The sequence below is a fragment of the Elgaria multicarinata genome, chromosome 20 (genome assembly GCF_023053635.1).
Source record: "Elgaria multicarinata webbii isolate HBS135686 ecotype San Diego chromosome 20, rElgMul1.1.pri, whole genome shotgun sequence".
Taxonomy (NCBI): Eukaryota; Metazoa; Chordata; class Lepidosauria; order Squamata; family Anguidae; genus Elgaria; species Elgaria multicarinata.
Genome location: NC_086190.1, coordinates 3146330 through 3169916, shown reverse-complemented (window position 1 = coordinate 3169916; position 23587 = coordinate 3146330).

The window sequence follows — 23587 nt, the reverse complement described above, 5'->3', positions numbered from 1 at the left end:
GATCTCTGTTACATTGCAATGATTAGTTTTTTTAGTATTCTGGAATTTCCTGGACCCTATAGCTACTGACCATCAGTTATATGCTTTCTGAAGCATGTGACCATGAAGCGTTTGACGTGAGACTTCGTGCAATAAAGAAGTCTCACTGATTTTGGTGTCTCATGTCAGTTTGCCAGAATGTGTGCATGCCCAGGGAGCAAGAAACCTGACATTACCTGGAATGAAGAATTAATCCAGACCCTATTTCACCATATTTCCAGCGCTGGGTTATGATGTTTTTATTTACTCAGGCATTTTCATTTGTATACTCCCTCAGTCTGCCTCATAATTTTATTTGCTGCCCTTTATCATTCCGGTTAGGGCTTTATTGGATTGGATTAGGTTTTATACAACTTATTATATATTATTTGCACCACCGGGGGCTCTGATTTGACAAAGGGCAGCTGCAGTACAGAAATAGCCTCCACCATGAAATAAAGCAAATGAAAGAAATAAAACTATTTGGGCTCTGTGATAAGGTAGAGGAATATCAGTCACAGATTTATTTATTTTTTAAGGTAAGCAGCTCGTCAACGACCATTATTCATCTCAGAATGTAGTTTCTGGCATTATCAGGGACTCTTGGTCTTGAAGGAGGAAGACTAGGGCTAATTAGGGATTTCCTTCGTTTGAAAATCCAGCCCTTTCAGGGCTCAATGGACTTCCGCTGCCTGCCTGATGTGGCTTCCATTTGTAATGTATCTGATTGCTTAACTGTGTTTTGATCTTTGCCTGCTGTCTTGACTACTCATGTCTTTGCCTGAATCTATTGGATGGGTTTTCCTTGAACTGCTGCTGTTGGGATCCAATTTGTAGAAATTGAGATTTGTACAAATTGCATCCAAAATGTGTGCAAATTTGCATGAGACATTGGGACTGCAATTTGCATAATTTGGACAAATTAGGGCCAGGATTTGTAATTTGCGCAATTTATACATTTGCGTAACTTGCACATGTTTTTCACAAATTGCAACTGTAAATTTGCACACTTTTAAGCCATGGGAAATTCTGTGCCCAGCTCACTGCAGACCACATTGGGCCTGTTACCAGAATACAAACCGAAGTCCCAGTAGGCTGGGGGGGAGGCAAGCCAGTGAAAGCTTGTCAAACTCTACCCACCCCCCAAACGGATTCCTCTGACATCCCTGGGACTAACCTTTTGAACAATCTTGGGTCTGTGTGTTTTAGGCCTCATCAGACTCATGGCTAAACCTGTGCAGCGCCAGGCCCTGTGACTGGCACAAAACATGAACCCTCTGGATTCCTGTAAAATTCCTTTCTGCCTAAGGATGTATGGATTTTGTTTAACCCATTCCATCTCTATTTCATGGATTGCCAAGTGTCTTTTGTTTCATTGCCTAGTTATTGACAGAATCTAGTTTTTCCCCTCTCCAGAAAAGGAGTCTGCCACAATTTACGGTACTTTTGCTGGCACATCATATTATGCACGTTTTCCTTAGCACACCGTACACTCAGTGAGCAGAGCACACGCTTGAAAAATGATGCTACAAAGTGGAAGCTGATGAGAGATCAAAGATGTATAAAATGTTGTGTGCATGTTTAAATGGCTTATATTTTAGTGCATTTTGTAACTTTCATACGTCTGTATGACTAAATTTTCATATAATTCTGGAAAGTTGAAATGAACGGTCCACAAGTCCACAGAATCCATGTGACATAAGTTGCTGGTTTAGCATAGAATCTGCAGGTCAGATGCACAGAACTCTAACGTCATTTGAATCTCTTCTTCTTCTTCTTCTTCTTCTTCTTCTTCTTCTTCTTCTTCTTCTTCTTCTTCTTCTTCTTCTTCTTCCAGTAGTATTCTAGTTCTTTCATTTTAAGACTTTTTTTTTTCTGTACACCTCATGCCTCCAGCTTCAGCAATTGATTTTGGGGATCTGACTTCATGTCTCCCCAAATTTCATCTTTTCTCCAAAGCTTGGAGGCTTAGTGGAGGTACATCAGACGCACTAAGCCCTCCAGACGCAACCAGCAACACCAATAAATTTCAGACCAACATTTTTCATACTGTAAAGGTTATGTCCTGTTCAGTGCCTCATCCTGTTACCAGCTTTAGAGTGTTAGCAGGAGGGGAAAAAGAGGAAAAATAAATCTTGTGAGATGCAGCCTTATTATCCGTATGGCATTTAAATGTAATTTATGCCCATCAACTTACGGCTTTGCTCGGTGGGAAATTGTGCCGTGGGTTCTCGGACTCTCTGCCACTACGGCGACTGTGTCAAAAGTATTGAAATAAATTGATTTAAGCTGAATTCTCTGTGAATTTTTATAGCCTATTTATCAATGTGGGTGAGGCATAATACACACTAAATTACTTATCTATCAAAAAGAACACAAAGGAGAGTAAAGATTCTCAAATATTTTTAAAACGCAAGCAGCTTGCACAATGGAATGCTCATCATTTTATATGTTTTCATGGTGTTAAATTGTATGTTTTTGTGATTTTAAAATTTTGTATATTGTTTTTAAGTGTTTTTATCCTATGTAAACCGCCCAGAGAGCTTTGGCTATATGGGGGTATGCAAATGTAAATAATAATAATCAGTTCGTTTCTCAACATCTTGGGTATAAATACGAATTTACTCACCCCCAAAAATGTCTTCTGAATGTTGATATAGACCATTCCTCAGATATTCCTTGAATTTTGTTGTTTATTCATTCAGCCGCTTCTGACTTTTCGTAACTTCATGGACTTCATGGACCAGCCCACACCAGGGCTTTCTGTCGGCCATCACCACCCCCAGCTCCCCCAAGGACGAGTCCGTCACCTCCAGAATATCATCCCTCCATCTTGCCCTTGGTCGGCCCCTCTTCCTTTTGCCTTCCACTTTCCCTAGCATCAGCATCTTCTCCAGGGTGTCCTATCTTCTCATTATGTGGCCAAAGTACTTCAGTTTTGCCTTTAATGTCATTCCCTCAAGTGAGCAGTCTGGCTTTATTTCCTGGTTTGATCTTCTTGCGGTCCAAGGCACTCTCAGAATTTTCCTCCAACACCACAGTTCAAAAGCATCTATTTTCCTTCGCTCAGCCTTCCTTATGGTCCAGCTCTCACAGCCATAGGTTACTACGGGGAATACCATTGCTTTAACTATGTGGACCTTTGTTGCCAGTGTGGGGTCTCTGCTCTTAATTATTTCATCAAGATTTGTCATTGCTCTCCTCCCAAGAAGTAAACGTCTTCTGATTTCCTGGCTGCAGTCAGCGTTCTGATTAACAAACTAGCTAAAAGTGGGCTAGATGGAACAACTATTAGGTGGATTCACAGTTGGCTACAGAATCAATGGAACCTTCTCAAACTGGGGAGAGGCAACGAGTGGGGTACTGCAGGGCTCAGTCCTGGGCCCAGTGCTCTTCAACATTTTTATTAACGATTTGGACGTGGAGGTGCAGGGAACGCTGATCAAATTTGCAGCTGACACAAAATTGGGTGGGATAGCTAATACCCTGGAAGACAGAAACAAACTTCAAAGTGATCTTGACAGGCTGGAGTGCTGGGCTGAAAACATCAGAATGAAATTTAATAGGGATAAATGCCAAGTTCTACATTTAGGAAATAGAAACCAAAGGCACAGTTACAAGATGGGGGATACTTGGCTCAGCAATACTACAAACGAGAAGGATCTTGGAACTGTTGTAGATCACAAGCTGAATATGAGCCGACAGTGCGATATGGCTGCAAGAAAGGCAAATGCTCTTTTGGGCTGCATTAATAGAAGTATAGCTTCCAAATCACGTGAGGTATTGGTTCCTCTCTATTTGGCCCTGGTTAGGCCTCATCTAGAGTATTGCATCCAGTTCTGGGCTCCACAATTCAAGAAGGACACAGACAAGCTGGAGCGTGTTCAGAGGAGGGCAACCAGGATGATCAGGGGTCTGGAAACAAAGCCCTATGAAGAGAGACTGAAAGAACTGGGCCTGTTTAGCCTGGAGAAGAGAAGATTGAGGGGAGACAGCACTCAATACTTAAAAGGTTGTCACACAGAGGAGGGCCAGGATCTCTTCTCGATCCTCCCAGAGTGCAGGACACGCAATAATGGGCTCAAGTTAAAGGACGCCAGATTCCAGCTGGACATCAGGAAAAACTTCCTGACTGTTAGAGCAGTACCACAATGGAATCAGTTGCCTGGTGAGGTTGTGACCTCTCCCACACTAGAGGCCTTCAAGAGGCAGCTGGACAACCATCTGTCAGGGATGCTTTAGGGTGGATTCCTGCATTGAGCAGGGGGGTGGACTCGATGGCCTTTTAGGCCCCTTCCAACTCTGTTATTCTATGATTCTATGATTCTAATCTTTGTGCCCAGAAATACAAAGTCTGTCACTGCCTCCACGTTTTCTCCCTCTATTTGCCAGTTATCAATCAAGCTGGTTGCCATAATCTTGGTTTTTTTGAGGTTTAACTGCAACCCAGCTTTTGCACTTTCTTTTTTCTTCTTTCGTCATAAGGCTCCTCAGCTCCTCCTCGCTTTCAGCCATCAGAGTAGTATTATCTGCATATCTGAGATAGCTAATGTTTCTTCCTGCAATTTTAACTCCAGCCTTGGATTCATCAAGCCCAGCACGTCGCATGATGTGTTCTGCGTACAAGTTGAATAGGTAGGGTACTCCTTTCCCAATCAAGAAATATTTACTGAACGTTCCAATATTAGAATTGGACAATCTGGACATATATGATGGTTTTAATGACAGGGCAGTAACCATTAAACAGAAAATACTGTGTCAATAACTCCCTTTTATCTTTCAGCAGGCTGTTGACTCTACTTAGTCACAGGCAGGTTCCTCACAGCTTGCATTCCAATAAGTTCACCTTTCCCACACTTCCCCTGAGAATGTGCAGAGCGTTGAAAAGCCACGCCAGGGAGAAGTTCATTCTAGCCCTAACAGCCTTCCATCCTGCCAAAGCAGGATGGTGGTGGTGGGAAACCTCAGCCCCTCAGTCCAAATCCATCCCACTTATGGTCCCAATATGGGCCTATGGAGTCCACCACATGGCCGGGCCCCCTTCCCTAGCCTCACTCATTCCTCCAACAAGCAGTTGCTTGATGGTTCCCTGTTTTTTGCACAGTTTATTTCATAGAATCATAGAATTGTAGAGTTGAAAGGGGCCTCTAAGGCCATCGAGTCCAACTCCCTGCTCAATGCAGGAATCCACCCTAAAGCATCCCTGCCAGATGGCTGTCCAGCTGCCTCTTGAAGGCCTCTAGGGTGGAAGAACCCACAGCCTCCCTAGGTCATTGGTTCCATTGTCGTACTGCTCTAACAGTCAGGAAGTTTTTCCTGATGTCCAGCTGGAATCTGGCTTCCTGTAACTTGTGCCCATTATTCCGTGTCCTGCACTCTGGGAGGATCAAGAAGAGATCCTGGCCCTCCTCTGTGTGACAACCTTTCAAGTCCTTGAAGAGTGTTATCATGTCTCCCCTCAGTCTTCTCTTCTCCAGGCTAAACATGCCCCGTTAAGACAGAGTTATGGCAATTAGACCTCTAATTAAGCAACAATGTGTGTCTTTAACCTCTGCCCATGCCCCCTGTGCCTGGCCACCAGTGGAAAATGGCTGTCAATAACCTCCCTGCAGTTGAATTTAGTCTTCAGGCAGAAAGAAATTCCTTCTGCCTGTGCCAATGTATTCGCTGGGCCTTCAGTTGTAGGGTGGCTTCAGTTGCATAGACTTCATGTATCTCTTCCAATGAATAGATAAATCTGGGATGGACAGCCTGGAACTAAGCACACCATAGGTTACCATAGCATATCCATATCCCCAAAAAATAAAATAAAAAATAGCATGTCTGTTGAAAGCATAGCATGGCCCTTCACAGCTACATTTTCCTGGCACTTTGAAGCTGGAGTGAACATGAGAAGACCTTAACAAATTTCATTAAATTGAAAGGCTTTCTTGTGAATTGGAAAAAAAAATGCTTTTAGATATCGATCCTTTGGGTCAAAGCGCACACTTCGCGGGAGCTCCACAAACACAACCTCTGAAGTGTTTTACTTTACAGGATGTCGCTGCTGGAGTGGGGGGCATAGATTCCAAAGGTGACTGTGGTGGGGGGAGGGGAGAGAGAGTTTGTCCCTAAACTAAATCCCCAATTCCATCTCCAAAGCTGCTATTAGATGCAGAGGGGTAAATATCTAGACATTTGTAAACTGCCCAGAGAGCTTCAGCTCTAGGGCCGTATATAAATGGAATAAATAAATAGACATTTAAGGCTGCATGTTTTCCCTCTGTGGCTAATGACAGATTTTTTTTGGGGGGGGAGAGGAGTTGTATTGGGACTTCAAAATGGAGGCCAACCATTACACCCCAATGCCACAGTTCTTATCTGCCCCCCCACAATGGTTGAAATCTTCCAAATTTTGATTGCTCCACTTGCTGAACAACATGTAACTTGTTCCTTGTTAACCAAAACCTACATCGTGCATTTTTCTCCCGAATAGAAATATTCCCTACACCAGCACAACCACCAATCTCCCTCTCTCCCCCTCCCTCCCTCCCCCTCCCTCTCTGATAACAAATGACCTGAAAGAACCTTTCTGGAAAAGTTTTTTAAAAAATAGCACGTGAAGGATGAATCTCTCCCTGGACATGGGTGAGCAAGCCAACAGAGCAGCTGTGGACACCGCTCCATCTGACATCTCAGACAACTCTGAAGTGGTGCTGCAGCCAAAGCAACCCTGGCTCTGGTGCTAACTTTAATTTGCCCTCCCATCATCTAATTTCTGGGCAAAAGTAACAATTGTCTTCAAATATTGTCACTATAATGGAATTGCTCCATTTGGCTTAGCAATTCCCCGGCCGGAGAAGGGGGGTCTGACTCCGCCAGCCCAGACACACGCCCCTTCGCTGCTGCCTGTTAACTCTTTACAGTCTAGGTTCTCAAGGAAACTACACCACACTCCAGAAGTAGGGACCAAACGCTTTTATTCTTGACACTACACACTTTCATAAGGGTCCACACATTAAGGTTAACACTTAAGAGATTTGGGGGAAAAACACGGACAAAGGAATGACACACATAGGACACCAGGGACTAATATCTCACCCTTCCCTTTCACATGCTCAAGCCTAACAGAATTCACACTCACTCCCCACTTAACGACCCCCACCAGCCGTAACTCCGGCAAGGTCCCTTGCCCAAATTGTACCCAAACCTATTCTAAAACAAAACAAACATATAACTCTTTGTCAACCTTTGTTGCTCACCCCGACTTGGATTTACGCCACTCGGGCTAAACTCCTCCCCTCAGCAGCCGCATGGGGCCTCCGCCATCCAGCCTGTCCGGCCTGGATGCTCCGACTCACCACACACACGCTGGATGAATCACCCACAGGAAAGAGACCAGACCCTTAGGTGCTTAAGCCTTTTATCCCTTTCTGGGACCCCCTTGTCATCACCAGACCCACCCTGACCAATAGAAACCCCATAGCAACCCACACCTCTCCCGAAGGGAGGGGGGAATGCTCCCAGACCTTGCACAGCTGCAACTTGTTACTTTCCCCCCTGGTACCAGCCCTGGGAGGCGTTATCAGATGCCAGGCGCTCCTCATGAAAGTGCGGCCTTGGCATTTTGCTTGCTACTCCCTTTTCCAACACAAAGAAACCCCTCTCCCTCTCCCTGGGATGAAGCAAAAGATGTTCTCTTAAAGGAACCATGGGCCCAGCCCATGACAGTCACCACTTCCATCACACCGAGAATGTACCCATTCACATGCCATTGAAGAGAGAGAGAGAAAATGAACTTCATTCTAGCTGTTGGATTGTGGTCCAGGATGTGGGCAAGCAAACTCATTTATTTTTGTTTCTATTCTGCTTTTCTACATAGATGTGCTCAGTACTCAAGAACAAGGGTACATAACGAAGTCATCATCATCATCATCATCATCATCATCATCATCATCATCTTTATTTCTTACCTGCCTCTCCCTTTGGATCGAGGCGGGGAACAACATTAGTGCATGTGCACATAATCACATTCAGAGCTTTGAATGGAGCATGCTGGCATGTTTCGTAAGCAAATATGAAATTCCCCTACATCCCTACTCTAGAACCAACACAGCACAATAAGGACTGCCCCTGTAATTAGGCAGGGTGAGGCAGCTGGCTCAGGCTGCTGATTTGGGGTGTCAGGAAAGGGCAGCAAATTGGTAGTTCTTTAAGATATTATTGTGGTATTTTGACTACCAGGGAAAGGGAGAGGAAATTATGGGATTTTCTGCCTCAAGAATCAAAATCACTTGACCGGCCTTGGTTATTTTGCCCCTTGGCTTCTGGGGGAGGAGCCTCATTTTGTGCCTCAAGCAGCAGAATGTCTTGACGCCAGCAATAAAACACCAGTTTATCTCCATTATACCGCCATTTATAACATTTTACACTCACTTGAATTATAACAGTTTAAACTCACTTACAAAATGGAAAACATCAATTATGAAAACACAACAAAAATCAATTGATAGTATTTATCTGTTGTTTTCTTTTTCTTTCTTTTTTTAAAAAGCCTGAATCAGATACGATAACATTCTCCCCTTGAGGTAGCCAGATATTAATAATCACAAGCATAATTTCAAAAGTGTCCAGTGAGGGAATTAGCAGCTTGATTTCTTACAGCTGCCAATGTAAATCAAAAGTATCTCATTTAAGGGTAGCCATGCAACGATATACATATAATCCCGGAGTTTCTGAACATTAAAGCAAACTGTGGCATGGCCTACGAGCCCCCTTGCCCCCAAACCGTCTCTCCCCCTCTCACCAGAAGAGTCATAAGCATGGACTCCTTCTACCTCTTTCCATTTCCCCCCTTTAACCAACGGGGAGTGTGTACTTTTCTCAGTCAGATGTCTCCTGCATGAACACGCTGAGAACATCTGGACAACAAAAAATGGGAGCAAGCTAGAATGAGTTTCAGAGTGATTTCCAGAGAATGCAGGTGAGATCAAAAATCACTGTCCTGCCAGCTGTGACCAGCTATCCCAACTTAATCTATAACGCAGGCATCTCCAGCACAGTCAATTGCCTCACTCAAGAGATTCCAAAGTCCATGGGGGATCCTACTCAGCCCTGTTCAGACCAGCTAATCTTGCATTGCATTCAGGGTGGGATGAGGGCAGGAGCCAAGGCAACAAATAACATTGCCCTGGGAGCTGACACAAGATTTCTACCTGGAAGTGGGAAACCTCAGGCCTTAGGGTCAAATCTGGCCCTCCTGCAGTCCCCCTGAATAGCATGCCTCTTTCCCCAGACACCACCTCCTTTCCACAACCACCAATCATGTGGAGGCTTCTGAGCTTTTTGGAATTCTTTCTCCTATTCTAAAAGGTGTCTCCTAAAGCCTACTTTTTGGCAGGAAGAGCTTTAAGCCAGGCCCCTTTAAGGGAGAAAGCCTCAGCCAATGTGGAATCTGGGCTAACCAGCCTAAAGGATGACAGCACCATACGTAAGGCTCAGTCACAATCTGCTGCTTGTTGGAGCATCATACAGGCAAGCTTGTCTGAGTTTGAGCCTCAGCATCACTTGGAGCTCCCCATGGTGCTGCTCTTTTCCTGTTTTACCATGCTGGGAAAACTGCCTCTTGTTTGGTTGGAGTCCAATGGAAGCTGACTTGTTCCAAGTTCTCTGTGTGGACCAATTCCTCCTTTAGCTGGATAGCCTTGATTCCATTTTGGCTGAAGACTTCGCCCTGGTTTGGCAGCCTTGGATTGCGATGAATGGCTATGGTGTGGTAGAATTTTCTTTTCTCAAGTTTTCAGAATCCAAAGACAAGCAACACAACCTCCTCTTGACACAGAAGATCTGGTCTCTGGGGCTTTCCTGCAGAACCAGGTCCTAAGGAGGTGGAAACCCTATGACACCCTTCTGTAACTGAGTCCTCGCTCTGATCTAGTAATTCAGGAACCTTGATCTCTGAGGATGAAGGTCAGGGTCCAGGACCAAGAGACCCTTGCAGGGACCATTCCTCTGCTTACATCTGATAGCAGATGTAATGTTTAAATGCTTCCCTCCCTTCACATAAATAACAACAATAATAAATAACTCACCACATCTGTGAGACTGGGAGTTTCTAGCGTCCCATTCTCTCTGACATGCAAATTTTCTACAGAAGAGACAGGCTATCAAAAGCTGTGCCATCCCCTAGCTATTTCTGTGCTCCCAAAATGAAGACACAGATGAACAAAACAACATGGGATCAACTATGAGCCACAACCTTATTCATTAAAAAAGTGTGATGAACACAAACCATACATCAGTGCGCTCTTAACAAAGTGAAGACTAGAGAATTCCAGCACCACCACTCAGTTCAATCAGGTGTCCCCAGGACTAAGACTAACATTAACTTTAGACTGTTTTACTGTCAAGAAGACTCTTTAAGTCTCCCCAACCCCAAAATTGGTAAGCACTCGTATCCTGAGTCCCAAGTTTCGCTCCCTTTTCCAGGTAAAGCAGAAAATGTTCATTTGAGCTCATTTCACTACTCCAACGTTACAGGAGCTCACCATTTTTCTCATGATCCTGTCTTTCCCCTGAAAGAATCTGTATCTGCCAGTTGTGATCTATTTAAGGGATGTAATTCCAGTTTCCTGAGCAACATGAGAGAAGCACTCTTTTCCCCAGCATCTGAACTAGTGTGGGAGGGGACTGGCGTTGTGCCTGACCACTCGGAGAGGCAAGACAATGAAAACCAGTGATGGGGAGTGGATTCAAAATGTGACACTCAAAGTCAGGAGGCCAGATGTAGGAACCTAAGAAGAGCCCTGCTGGATCAGACTGAGGGTCTATCTAGTCCAACTCTCTGTTAACACAGCAGCTGTTGACCAGGAGCCAACAAGCAGGATACAGTGCAACAGCACCCTTCCACCCATGTTCCCCAGCAACTGGTACACATGGGCTTACTGTCTCTGCTACTGGTTATTTATTTATTTATTTATTTATTTATTTATTTATTTGTTATATCCTGCCTTTTTCCCTCCAAGGAACCCAAGGCAGCATACATAATCCTCTTCCTCCTCTGCATTTTATCCTTACAACAACAACCCTGTGAGGTAGGCTGGGTGGAGAGTCTTTGACTGGCCCAAAGTCACCCAGTGAGCTCCCATGGCTGAGTGAGGACTCGAACCCAGGCCACTTAGGCCACAGCTAGACATAAGGTTTATCCTGGGGTCATCCAGAGTTCACCCCTGCCTGAGCACGGGATCCCCTGTGTGTCACCTAGATGAACAGGTTTGACCCCTGGACGATCCAGGGATAAACCTTAGGGCTAGCTATGGCCTTAGTCTGAGGTCTCCTCTACAGCAGCAGGATATTCCACTATGAAAGTGGTATATAAAAGGCAGGAGCCACACTACTGCTTTTATCTGGTTGAGCTTTTATATTGTATTTTATATTATGGTTTTATAATATACAAAGTATATTGTTTTATACTTTGAATGTTTTTAATTTTTGTGAACCGCCCAGAGAGCTCCGGCTATTGGGCGGTATAGAAATGTAATAAAGAAATAAATAAAATAGCGGTATTTGAAGTACACTGCAGGATCTACGCTACTGCTTTATAGTGGTACTGAAGTGCACTGACAACTGTTGGGGCCCATTGACACATCCACACCAAGCAGGATATAACACTATGAAAGCAGTATGTGCCATGTGTCAATGGGCCCCAACAGTTGCCCGTGCACTTCAATACCGCTATAAAGCAGCAGTGTGGCTCCAGCCTTTTATATACCGCTTTCATAGTGCAATATCCTGCTTGGTGTAGATGAGCCCTGACACTCTAGCCACTACACCACATTACACCATAACATGCCTAGCCAATCTGGATGCTCCATGCCTGTTAATTTCCTAGTTCAAGCCACAGACTCCCTTCCTGAGTTCTTCTCTATAGATCACATACATACATACACATACACACACACACACACAGGGACAGATAAACTGCAGAATGTTTGACACAGTGTTGAAGATGTGTCCCTGAGACGGACAGTTCCGGACCATTTGTTTGGTCAGTGTCCTTCTTGCCCCACTATTCTGTCTTCAGAGCCAATGTTTGCACTTCAGCAAGAGGCAGAGAGAGTGCCCTCGCTTTCTCTCATTCTGTGCTGGCACATCAAGTGAGACATTTCTGCACATCTGGAGTGCCACGTCAAAGTTGAGTTTCAAGCTTTGCAGAAAAGTTTCACACTTAGGTGAACAATCGGAATGCGTGACCATTCTAGCACCCTCCTGGGGCCTCCTGAAGCATTCAACATCTCTCTCTCTCTCTCTCTCTCTCTCTCTCTCTCTCTCTCTCTCTGCCAGCTGAATCAGAGCGCTGTGATTTGTTAGCCGCCACTGAATGCCCAGATATTCATTATGATTGAGGAACAAGCAGCTAATAATTTATACAAATTGTATGTATAGCTCAGTGGATTAAGCCAGCATGCCATTAGCTCAGGATTATAAATACACTTTCTCCCTTCTCCACAGTCAGTATTTCCTTCTTCTGCTAATTTCACCCCCCTTCACTTGCACAAAATGAGATGCCCAGAACTTCCCATATCAAGAACTCAGCCCATGTGCAAGAGTTTGCAATCATTTGTAATAAACAAATCGTTTCCCCCTTTTTCACTTTTTGACCTAAACAATGTGATGTTTTTTTTAAATTATTATCTTTATTTTGGGGTAGGTGATACTATTACAAAAATGCTTTTCTACTTAAAATATTCACTTTTTTCTGATGTGATATTGCTTCTTCTATCCACATCTGCTTCTGTTCTCAAGTAACTGCTTTCCCTTTTCCAGGATTAGACACATGACTGATTTCAACCAATCAGGAATAGTGCTATCAGCATGTTGGCATCATAACACCTTTTAGTGAATGAAAATTGATGATGTGATGACATCAATAAGGACAAACAAAGCCATTTGTGACTGAGATCAAGGGAAGAGAAGCCAAGAAAGATGTGTGTGTGTCCTGGACCACAGCTACCTTTGAAATCTCCTAGTAAACCTGGCCATGAGGCATTTGAATGGGTCACAATGAACCACCTATGCTCTACAGCTGTAAAAATACACCTTGGCTACCCTGTGTGGTCCCCATGCACCTCCCATGTTTGGGCAGAGATATTTGTGATACACAGCTGACAGTCTCACCTGACATCCCTCAGTTTAAGAACATAAGATGCGCCATGCTGGATCAGACCAAGGGCCCATCTAGTCCAGCACTCTGTTCACACAGGGGCCAACCAGCCATCGAACAGGGGCCCACAAAGCAGGACATGGTGCAACAGCACCCTCCCACCCATGTTCCCCAGCAACTGGAGTACATAGGCTTACTGCCTCTGATACTGGAGGTAGCACATAACCATCAGGGCTAGTAGCCATTGTTAGCCTTCTCCTCCAAGAATGTATCCAACCTCCTTTTAAAGCCATCCAAATTGGTGGCCATCACTACATCTTGTGGTAGTGAATTCCAGAGTTTAACTATGCGCTGTGTGAAGAAGTCCTTTCTTTTATCTGTCCTGAATCTCCCACCAAATCAGTTTCATGGAATGACCCACAATTCTAGTATTCTGAGAGAGGAAGAAAAATGTCTCGCTATCCACATTCTCTACCCCATGCATAATTTTGTATGTCTCTATCATGTCTCCTCTTAGCCTCCTTTTTTCCAAGCTAAACAATCCCAGCTGTTCCCTCATAGGGGAGATGCTCCAGCCTCTTAATCAGTTTAGTTGCCCTTTTCTGCACTTTTTCCAGCTATATGATATCTTTTTTTTTTTCGGTGTGGTGACCAGAACTGTACACAGTATTCTATGTGCGGTCGCACCATAGATTTGTATAAGGGCAGTATGATATTGGCAGTTTTATTCTCAATTCCTTTTCTTATAGTGCCTACCATGGAGTTTGCCTTCTTTACAGTACACATTGGGTGGATATTTCTATTGAGCTGTCCACCAGAACCCCAAGATCTCTCTCTTGTTTGGTCACTGCCACCTCAGTTTACCAGTTCATGACCCTGCTATGTGTGGATACCTCAGGAAATATTGGACATCAAAAATCTGTAGAGGACAATTTTGGGGAGAACATTTATTTCAACTCAATGCAGAGAACCCAAAGATAGTTGTTGAAGTGACCTTATCTGCCACATTCTGTTAAGTGCATTTGATTATCTGCCCTGTTTTCCATTTCCTAACCTTCATCAAACATGTGCAAGTACTACTTTGAAAATAACATTGGAATGATTACAACACAGAGAGACCAAAAGGGTAAGAAAAAACAAACAAACGATAAATCAGGATAAACATATCCTGCTAAACCTAATTGGACTGTGACCCTGTTTTCCAAATTTTCCCCAATATTAACTTACTGTCAGTTTCCCCAAGCAGCTTTCTCTTATGACCCCTCTTTTTTTACTTTCCTTCCAACCTTTCAACCTTCTTCTCTATTTCAGCTGTCCTCTACCAAAACCTTTTATATGTTAAAGCTAGCCTGTTCTCTTGTAACTTCAACCAATCAGGAAAAACACACATTTTCTCTAATTTCCTCTCTGCATGTCTCTTCTAAAAAAGTCCATGTCTCTTCTAAAAAAATGAAAAACATGCTCTTTGCACACATTTTTGCAAAGCCTCTGCATCTTGCAAAACTAAAACTTTTTTTCTCTTCCAGAGCAATTATTTATGTGTTTAGTCTTAGCATGTTCATACCACCTTATCAGCTGAAAAGGCATCCCATGAGCTGAGAAAAGCTCCTGACCTGCATTGAACCTCCTGTCCTCTCCTTTGCTCTGTAGACTTACTGACAACTGCCTAAACCTTTTTATTTCCTTTTAGTTTTAGCAGTCACAGCCAAGAGATTAACCCCAGTCTCATTTACTCTTTCAACACTTTCAAACTGATGCTTTTTAAAGATATCATATGTCAAACAACTATTATGGTTTTAAAATGCTTTTCAGTGGGGGGAGTATTGTGAACTGCCCATAAAATTTCAGCTAATTGACAGTACAGAAATATAAAGCATAAATAAATGTATATTAATTTAAACAATGTGGAAATTAAAAACATCATGCTGCAGTCATTTCTTTCAACTACCAGCCCTGAAAATGCAGGTGCTCAGCTTCTTCTTGGACTTAATAGCAATCAAAATCACTCAGAAGGGAAAAGATAGCACCACACACTACATTTTCAGCAAGCTATAAATCTGCCAGTTGTGGATATATTTTTTTCTTTTCTTTTCTGCTGTGCTTTCTGAAAACAAAGCTGAATGGGAGGCAATTGGCACAGCTTATTGTCCAAATATTGTTTAAATATTTCATCTGGGAAATGCAGCAGTGAAGGAGAAGGCAGACAATAGCTGGCCTGACGCAAGATTTATTAGAGAAAGTTGGCATCGATAGATTTGTGCAGAATGAAAATATGTTTGTAGAGATTATAGCAGATTTACGGCGATTAATAATGGATTGGACATGGCAGACATCAAAGGGGTTGGCTCTCTGGCAGTTTCCATAGCTGATTGAGGAGGAAAGGAAGATTAACTTCAGTGTTTTAAAATGCCTTTCTTAAAAAAAGGGGGGAGAGAGAAAAATGAGGTTTTCTTCTAAACAAAGGCAGGGAAACAACATCTCACAACAGCTGTGTGCCAAGCTGTTCAGGCAAAGTTGTAGGATGGAAAATTCACTGACATTACAGTATTAAAATCCAGGGCAGAGCCAAAAGTACTCAGTGTGTTTTTTCTCAGGAACATTTCTACAGCGTTGATCAACACCCCTTCTTCTTTTCTTTCTCTGTTTTCTTTGTGTGTTTTTGTTTTTGTTTTTGTTTTTTTGGGTTTTTTTAGACAATCCCCCTGCAATTGTTTCTTGCCCTCCCATTTTCTCTCAGTTGGGTTCATTTGTCCTTAATGCCATTGTCAAACAGCCAAACTGGAGTGGCTGCATTGAGGATGGGGGAGAACTCACCTAATTACACTCTTTTCAACCAATACGTGAATTGCAACTCAGCCTGAGTCATTAGGCATTGTGTTGAGCAAATACCTCTTGTGCCCCACGATTGTGTTAATTTTACACAATCCAAAGAGCCATCAGAGGAGGGCCACGACCTCTTCTCAATCATCCCAGAGTGCAGGACATGGAATAATGGGCTCAAGTGACAGGAAGCCAGGTTCTGGCTGGACGTCAGGAAAAACTTCCCCATTGTTAGAGCAGCACAGCAATGGAACCCATGACCTAGGGAGGTTGTGGGATTTCTCACACTGGAGGCCTTCAGGAGGCAGCTGAACAGCCTTCTGTCAGGGATGCTTTAAGGTGGTTTCCTGCATTGAACAGGGGGTTGGACTCGATGGCCTTAGAGGTCCCTTCCAACTCTACGATTCTATGATCATGGAGCTAAAGTGACCTGAGAGGTCATCTATTCCAAAGCCCTGCTTAATTCAGAAGAAAACTGCAGCATCCCTGAAAGATGGCCATCCAACCTATGCAATAACTCCACCAAAGGAGAGTCCACTACCTTGCCAGGCAGGGGTGGCAGGAGCTCTCAGTGGCGGCTCCTCACTCTTCCAACATCCGCCAGAAGGCCATCTGAGCAACAAATTGTCCAGCAGGGATGGAAGAAGAAACCAATTAAGCTTGAAAACAAGAGAAACTGCAGAAGCGAAGAAAGAAAAGAGAAACAGGCCAGCAAAGAACAGCCCAGCCCAGAAGAACAATAGATGCAGTGTAAATCTGAGTTCAAGTCACATATCTCCACCCATCTGGGCACCCAAGTCAATTATTTTTTCTCTCCCTTCTCCCAATCCCTTTCCTTGTTTCTCACTTGTGGGCAGAAACGGTGTGATCGTTGATGCTTGGTAAGCCATCTGGCAGTCTTTTTCTTTTTCTTTTTTTTACTGAAGAGTAGGATACAAATGCTTTGAATGAATCGTTTTAAAAAATTAAACAAACAAATAAATACATATTATAGTAAGGAAGATAAAAGCATATAAGGATTTACCTCTGGGCTTACTTATACATGGATTTAGTCATGTGGGACAAGATTCAAAAAATCCAATTTGTGTTCATCATCGTTGTGTGAGCCTTTAGGGGGATGAGCTGTAAAAATTCAAAGTTTTTCCCTCCTCTGCCCACCAGCAGGGATGGCTACCATGGAGGGCTTCAGAAAGCCAATGAGAATCCCCACTAATATAACACTGTCCAGCTGGATATCTTCAGAATACTGATTTTTTATATATCTGCCATCTTGAAAATATGCCTAAATCATTCTGTCTTGTAGGAATGCCCCTGTTGCCATATATTTTATCAAGAGTCCATGTTTTACATAGTAGTTCATGCCACCTTTTGCTCCCCTTCCCTTTCAACTCAGCCTAGCTATGTCTTTGGTCATGCTTACCTTGAGTGGTTTGGATATAATCTAACAGTGCAATCCTATACACTTCTATCCAGAAGCAAATCCCATTGAGTTCCCAGGTAACTCATGAATAACATGACACATTGATTTCAGTCCTATATACTGCAATCCTCTATGCATTTGCTTGGGAGTCCCTGTCAACTCAGTAGGGCTTGCTTCTTAGTAGCTATGCATAGGTTTCCATTATAAGTTTGGTTCCAAACCTACATTCTTGGTCAATTCATAGAATCATAGAATAGCAGAGTTGGAAGGGACCTACAAGGCCATCAAGTCCAACCCCTTGCTCAATGCAGGAATCCACCCTAAAGCATCCCTGACAGATGGTTGTCCAGCTGCCACTTGAAGGCCTCTAGTGTGGGAGAGCCCACAACCTCCCTAGGTCACTGATTCCATTGTCATACTGCTCTAACAGTCAGGAAGTTTTTCCTGATGTCCAGCTGGAATCTGGCTTCCTTTAACTTGAGCCCGTTATTCCGTGTCCTGCACTCTGGGAGGACCGAGAAGAGATCCTGGCCCTACTCTGTGTGACAACCTTTTAAGTATTTGAAGAGTGCTATCATGTCTTCCCTCAATCTTCTCTTCTCCAGGCTAAACATGCCCAGTTGTTTCAGTCTCTCTTCATAGGGCTTTGTTTCCAGACCCCTGATCATCCTGGTTGCCCTCCTCTGAACACGCTCATAAGAACATAAGAAGAGCCATACTGGTTAAGACCAAGGGTCCATCTAGTCCAACCAGTTGTCAACCAGGAACACACAAGCAAAACACTCTAAGCAATTGGTGCACATAGGAATGCTTTGTCTGATGCTGGAGGCAGCACTCAACTATCACGGCTAGTAGCCACTGATAGCCTTCTCCTGCACAAATTTATCTAACCCCCTTTCAAAGCCGTCTAAATTGGTGGCCATCACTACATCTTGTGGTAGCAAATTCCATAGTTTGACTATGCTCTGTGTGGAGAAGTCCTTCCTTTTATGTGTCCGGAATCTCCAACCAATCAGTTTCATGGGATGACTCAAATGGATTCTAGTATTATGGGAGAGGGCGAAAAAAGTCTCCCTCTCCACATTCTCTGCACCAGGCATAATTCTGTACACCTCAATCTTGTCTCCCTTTAGCCTACTTTTCCCCATGCTAAACAACCCCAACTGTTTTAATCTTCCCTCACGGGGAATTTGCACCAGCCCTTTGAATATTTTAGTTGCCCTTTTCAAAAGGTACCATTCACTCCTAAACAGGCTTGTGGCCTTTTCATAAATGTTCATTGGCTCAGTTCTCTTTCTCTCCCGCATGTCTGCAAAACCAAGATGATCCGTCTCTTTATCCCAGCTGGAAAAGCTATCCTCTGCTCTAAATGCTACTTTTCCGGATGAAAATTCTGTTGAATTGGTGCCTGTCTGAGCTTTAAAGAGGGGCGGGGGGGGGGGGGATAAGACCTCAAACCTTCAATTAGGTATCATCAAGCGGCAAATTTGCCCTTCTCTGCAAAATTAAACACCCACTCAGCAAACTATAAAGCAAAGGAAGTGCATAGAAGAGAGAGTGAAAAAAAATGCATTAAGTTCTCACCTAGGAGATTGTTATCTTTGCTCTGGAGAGAAAAACAAAGAGGTATTTGATGGTTCTACATTATGACAGACCAACTTTCAGTGCTGCTTTGATGAAGACAAATGGTCGAGGTTATTGCATGGGAGACTAAAGCTGATGTGATACATCTCAGCGAAAGTGAGCCGTCTGACGCAGCTCGACTTCCACGCCAACAACTTTAACCGGCCTCCATACCCGAACATTAAGATCGTCCTCCAAGTACAATAAAGGTTTGCTCGGAACAGTGTCTTCTCAGCATGGATGACAATACTGTGGAACTATCCTCCTGAGAGATAATCGATCCACACCCATCCGGCACGGTTTGGGAGGGGGTCACCTGTTGCGACAGAGTGGTGCTAGGAAGGAAAATGAAAGGCAGCCCTGGTGCCAGGCACATGGACTGCCTCGTGAGCTGGCGGGTAAGCAAAGGTATAAAGCTTGCCCCTGGCATTCAAACGGCCTCTTTCAGTTTCGGCCCCACCCTCCCTCCCTATGTATGGGAACTAAAAACAGTCGCCTTATTTTCAAGGGGTTGAGTAGGAATTTTCCCTGTCATCTAGTGATGCTCAGGTTTTCGCCTACTCCATACTGGATTGATTCTTAGAAATGGAGGATAAATAAGTTAATCTTTAAAAGCAGGGTTTTGCGGGAATTGGGGGAAGTAAGAGTAGGGATGGTGAGCACTCTGGCACCTTTCTGGTGAAGGGCAAGTCAGAGGTCCTGCTCCTCGAGGGCTTTGCAGCTTTCATGTCAGGATATGGTTTGCCTTTGGGGACCTTCTCGTCTCATCTACTCGACTATGCAGACAGAGTGGGGATGACACGGGTCGGTCTCACCAAACACTCAAGTGTGCTGGAAAGGGGGCCGGGAAACCCGACCCCTGTTTTCCAGCGGAGTGGCTCACCCTGAGGGGGCAGCCTAGAGCCTGCAGCTAAACAAATGGATTCCTGCGCATTCACGCTCAGACCCATGGAAGGGTAGCATATCCATGAATAAAAAAAGAGGCCCTAATTTTACCCAAAGCTCTAGTGTCTGTGTTTTATTTCTGGTATTCCACTCTCTGCTCGCAAGTGTGCCTTGCCTTTTGCTGTTGTTTCTTGCTAAGGAAGGGTAGTTCCATAGGGCTTTGGGGATTGTGTGATGATGGCTGTGCCATCATCTGCTGTGGCACCCCGGTTGTGGAATGAGCTCCCCAGAGAGGTCCGCCTGGTGCCTACACTGTACTGCTTTCGTCACCAGCTGAAGACCTTTTTATTCTCCCAGTATTTTAACACTTAATTTTAACTTACATTTAAATTTTACTGTTTTAACTCTGTATTTTAATCTTATATCAATTTTGCTGCATGGTTTTTATCCTGGTTGTGCTTTTTATACTGTATTTTGTATTTGTGCTTTTAACCTGTTGGTTGTTTTATTGTGGTTTTAATTTTTGTGAACCGCCCAGAGAGCTTCGGCTATTGGGCGGTATAGAAATGTAATAAATAAATAAATAAATAAATAAATAAATGGCTCTCTGTGGATCCATGTTTATTTTATGCTAGAAGTGTCTCCCGAACTGAAGCTGATTTTTAACTGGTGATATTGATTATGGTGCAGGTTTTAGTATTCTGCATAGAGTTTACATGATTGTTAGCCAGCCTTTGGACCCGACAAGCTGGCTAACTTTTCCGGCTCAGCAATACTACAAACGAGAAGGATCTTGGAATTGTTGTAGATCACAAGCTGAATATGAGCCAACAGTGCGATATGGCTGCAAGAAAGGCAAATGCTATTTTGGGCTGCATTAATAGAAGTATAGCTTCCAAATCGCGTGAGGTACTGGTTTCTCTCTATTCGGCCCTGGTTAGGCCTCATCTAGAGTATTGCGTCCAGTTCTGGGCTCCACAATTCAAGAAGGACGCAGACAAGCTGGAGCGTGTTCAGAGGAGGGCAACCAGGATGATCAGGGGTCTGGAAACAAAGCCCTATGAAGAGAGACTGAAAGAACTGGGCAGGTTTAGCCTGGAGAAGAGAAGATTGAGGGGAGACATGATAGCACTCTTCAAATACTTGAAAGGTTGTCACACAGAGGAGGGCCAGGAACTCTTCTTGACCCTCCCAGAGTGCGGGATACGGAATAATGGGCTCAAGTGACAGGAAGCCAGATTCCAGCTGGATTTCAGGAAAAATCCTGACTGTTAGAGCAGTACGTGTGCGAAAAGAAGGAAAACCCCATAGGGGCGTAAAAAATAAGCCAAAGGCAAGGGTGAAATCAAGGAATCTTCTACAATAATATTATTAGTAAATGGTTTATTAAAGTGCCAGGTGCCTACGCATTTCGAACATGGTTGTGTTCTTCCTCAGGGCTTTATAACATTAGTGCAGTTGTCTACAGAAGCTGCTAGTCTAGCATGATACAGAAAGAAGTGAGATATATAAGGAAAAGAGACCTTGCTTAATTGTTGCTTAATTGTTGCTTAATTAGAGGTCTAATTGCCATAACTCTGTCTTAACGTGGCATGTTTAGCCTGGAGAAGAGAAGACTGAGGGGGAGACATGATAACACTCTTCAAATACTTGAAAGGTTGTCACACAGAGGAGGGCCAGGATCTCTTCTCGATCCTCCCAGAGTGCAGGACACGGACTAATGGGCTCAAGTGACAGGAAGCCAGATTCCGGCTGGACATCAGGAAAAACTTCCTGACTGTTAGAGCAGTACAGCAATGGAACCCATGACCTAGGGAGGCTGTGAGTTCTCCAACACTAGAGGCATTCAAATGCTGCTGGACAGCCATCTGTGGTGTATGCTTTAAGGTGGATTACTGAATTGAGTAGGGATTTTTCAGATGTGCTCATGTTGTCAGTTGCATTTTATTTGGTCTGCAAATCATATTGCAAGCTTGGTAGTGTTCCGACTTAAGGACATAAATAAATAAGAAGTGCCCTGCTGGATTAGACCAAGGGCCCATCTAGTCCAGCATTCTGTTCACACAGTGGCCAATCAGCTGCCCATGGGAGACTCACAAGTGGGATATGAGTGCAACAGCACCCTCTTACCCATGTTCCCCAGCAGCTGGTGCACACAGGCTTACTGCCTCAGATACTGGAGGTAGCACATAACCATCAGGAGTAGAAGCCATTGACAGCCTTCTCCTCCAGGAATTTATCCAACCCCCCTTTTAAAGCCATCCAAATTGGTGGCCATCACTACATCTTGTGGAATTGAATTCCATAGTTAAACATGAACTAATTGAAGAAGCCCTTTCTTTTATCTGTCCTGAATCTCCCACCAATCAGCTTCATGAGATGACCCTTGGGTATTATGAGAGAGGGAGGAAAAAATGTCTCCCAATCCACTTTCCCTACCCTCTATCTCTATCCTGCTTAGGAAAACACCTGACGAATTTAATTTTGAGATTGAAACAACTTTGGTTGTCTTGGTGAATACGCTGGGAGCCAGACCCCGGGAGTGAGGGAGTTAAAGTGTGGAGGAGAGATGAAGGCTGAGTAAACAGAAGAATATGCATTCCTTTCAGCTCCTCAAAGGGACACCCCACTGATAGGGACACCCTGTGGGAGGGTACAGCCATTCGTTGTGTCTCAATATTGCTGGGATCCCTGATGGGTTGTAGAAATGGGTTCCAACCTACTGGAGATCCCAACTATATAAACACATCCCACCTGTCATAATGCTGGTGATTCACTCAGGAATAACGTTAGCCAAATACTGCTTATCGGGCTGTCAGTGAATCTTACATGTTTCCTTGTTTGTGCCTTCCTTGAAGCTCCCACATTTGTCAGCGTTTGTTAGAAAACCTATGGAGTGGATGAACTACCTAATTACTAACTGGGAGCTGACAGCTACAGAAATGTCTCATCAGTGACAGATTGCTCGATATTAATCAAACATTATTATATGTTATGGCTGGAAGGCATTTTGCAGCTAATGAAGATGTGTGTGCGTGTGTGTGTGTTTCCCCCCTCCACATTGATACTCAGAAGGCTTCTGCAGAAGTCCTCATTCTGCTCCCAAGCACAGGCTTCTGGGAATTCCCAGGAGTTCCAGTTGCCATGGAGATCTTTTAATATATCAGGGTGGATTTCTCCCTGGAGTTTTCCCATGACAAGCCGGACTCGAAGTAGCTGTAATCTTCAAGCAGAAGTCGGCATAAGTGATTGATTGTGCAGAAGGGATGCAAGAACCGTCTTGAAGCTCCTCACACAGCAGGTGGTGGGACTGAACAAGGCAGCCGGAGTGAGAGAACTGGAGCTTTGCTATGACAGACAAACACATGGACCTTTTTTCCCCCATGGTGGCAAAAGGAATGAGTGGAAAGCTTACTGCATGGAGGTGTTGTATTTTCAGGAGATTCACAGAACCGTCAATATCCCTGTTTACCTAAGACATGTCTGGGTTTTGGTTAGGGCTGTGCACGGACCCCCCGATCCGCTCTGCACCCAATCCACAAATTGATTCGCCTATAGTCCGCTCTGCTCCGCTGTGGAGCTCCGGCTCCAAATTGGAGCTCCGCAGCAGCAGGGCGGCACCAGGTAAGCCCCCCTCCCTCCTCCCCCCTTACCTGCATCCATCGCATTCTGGCCTGGTC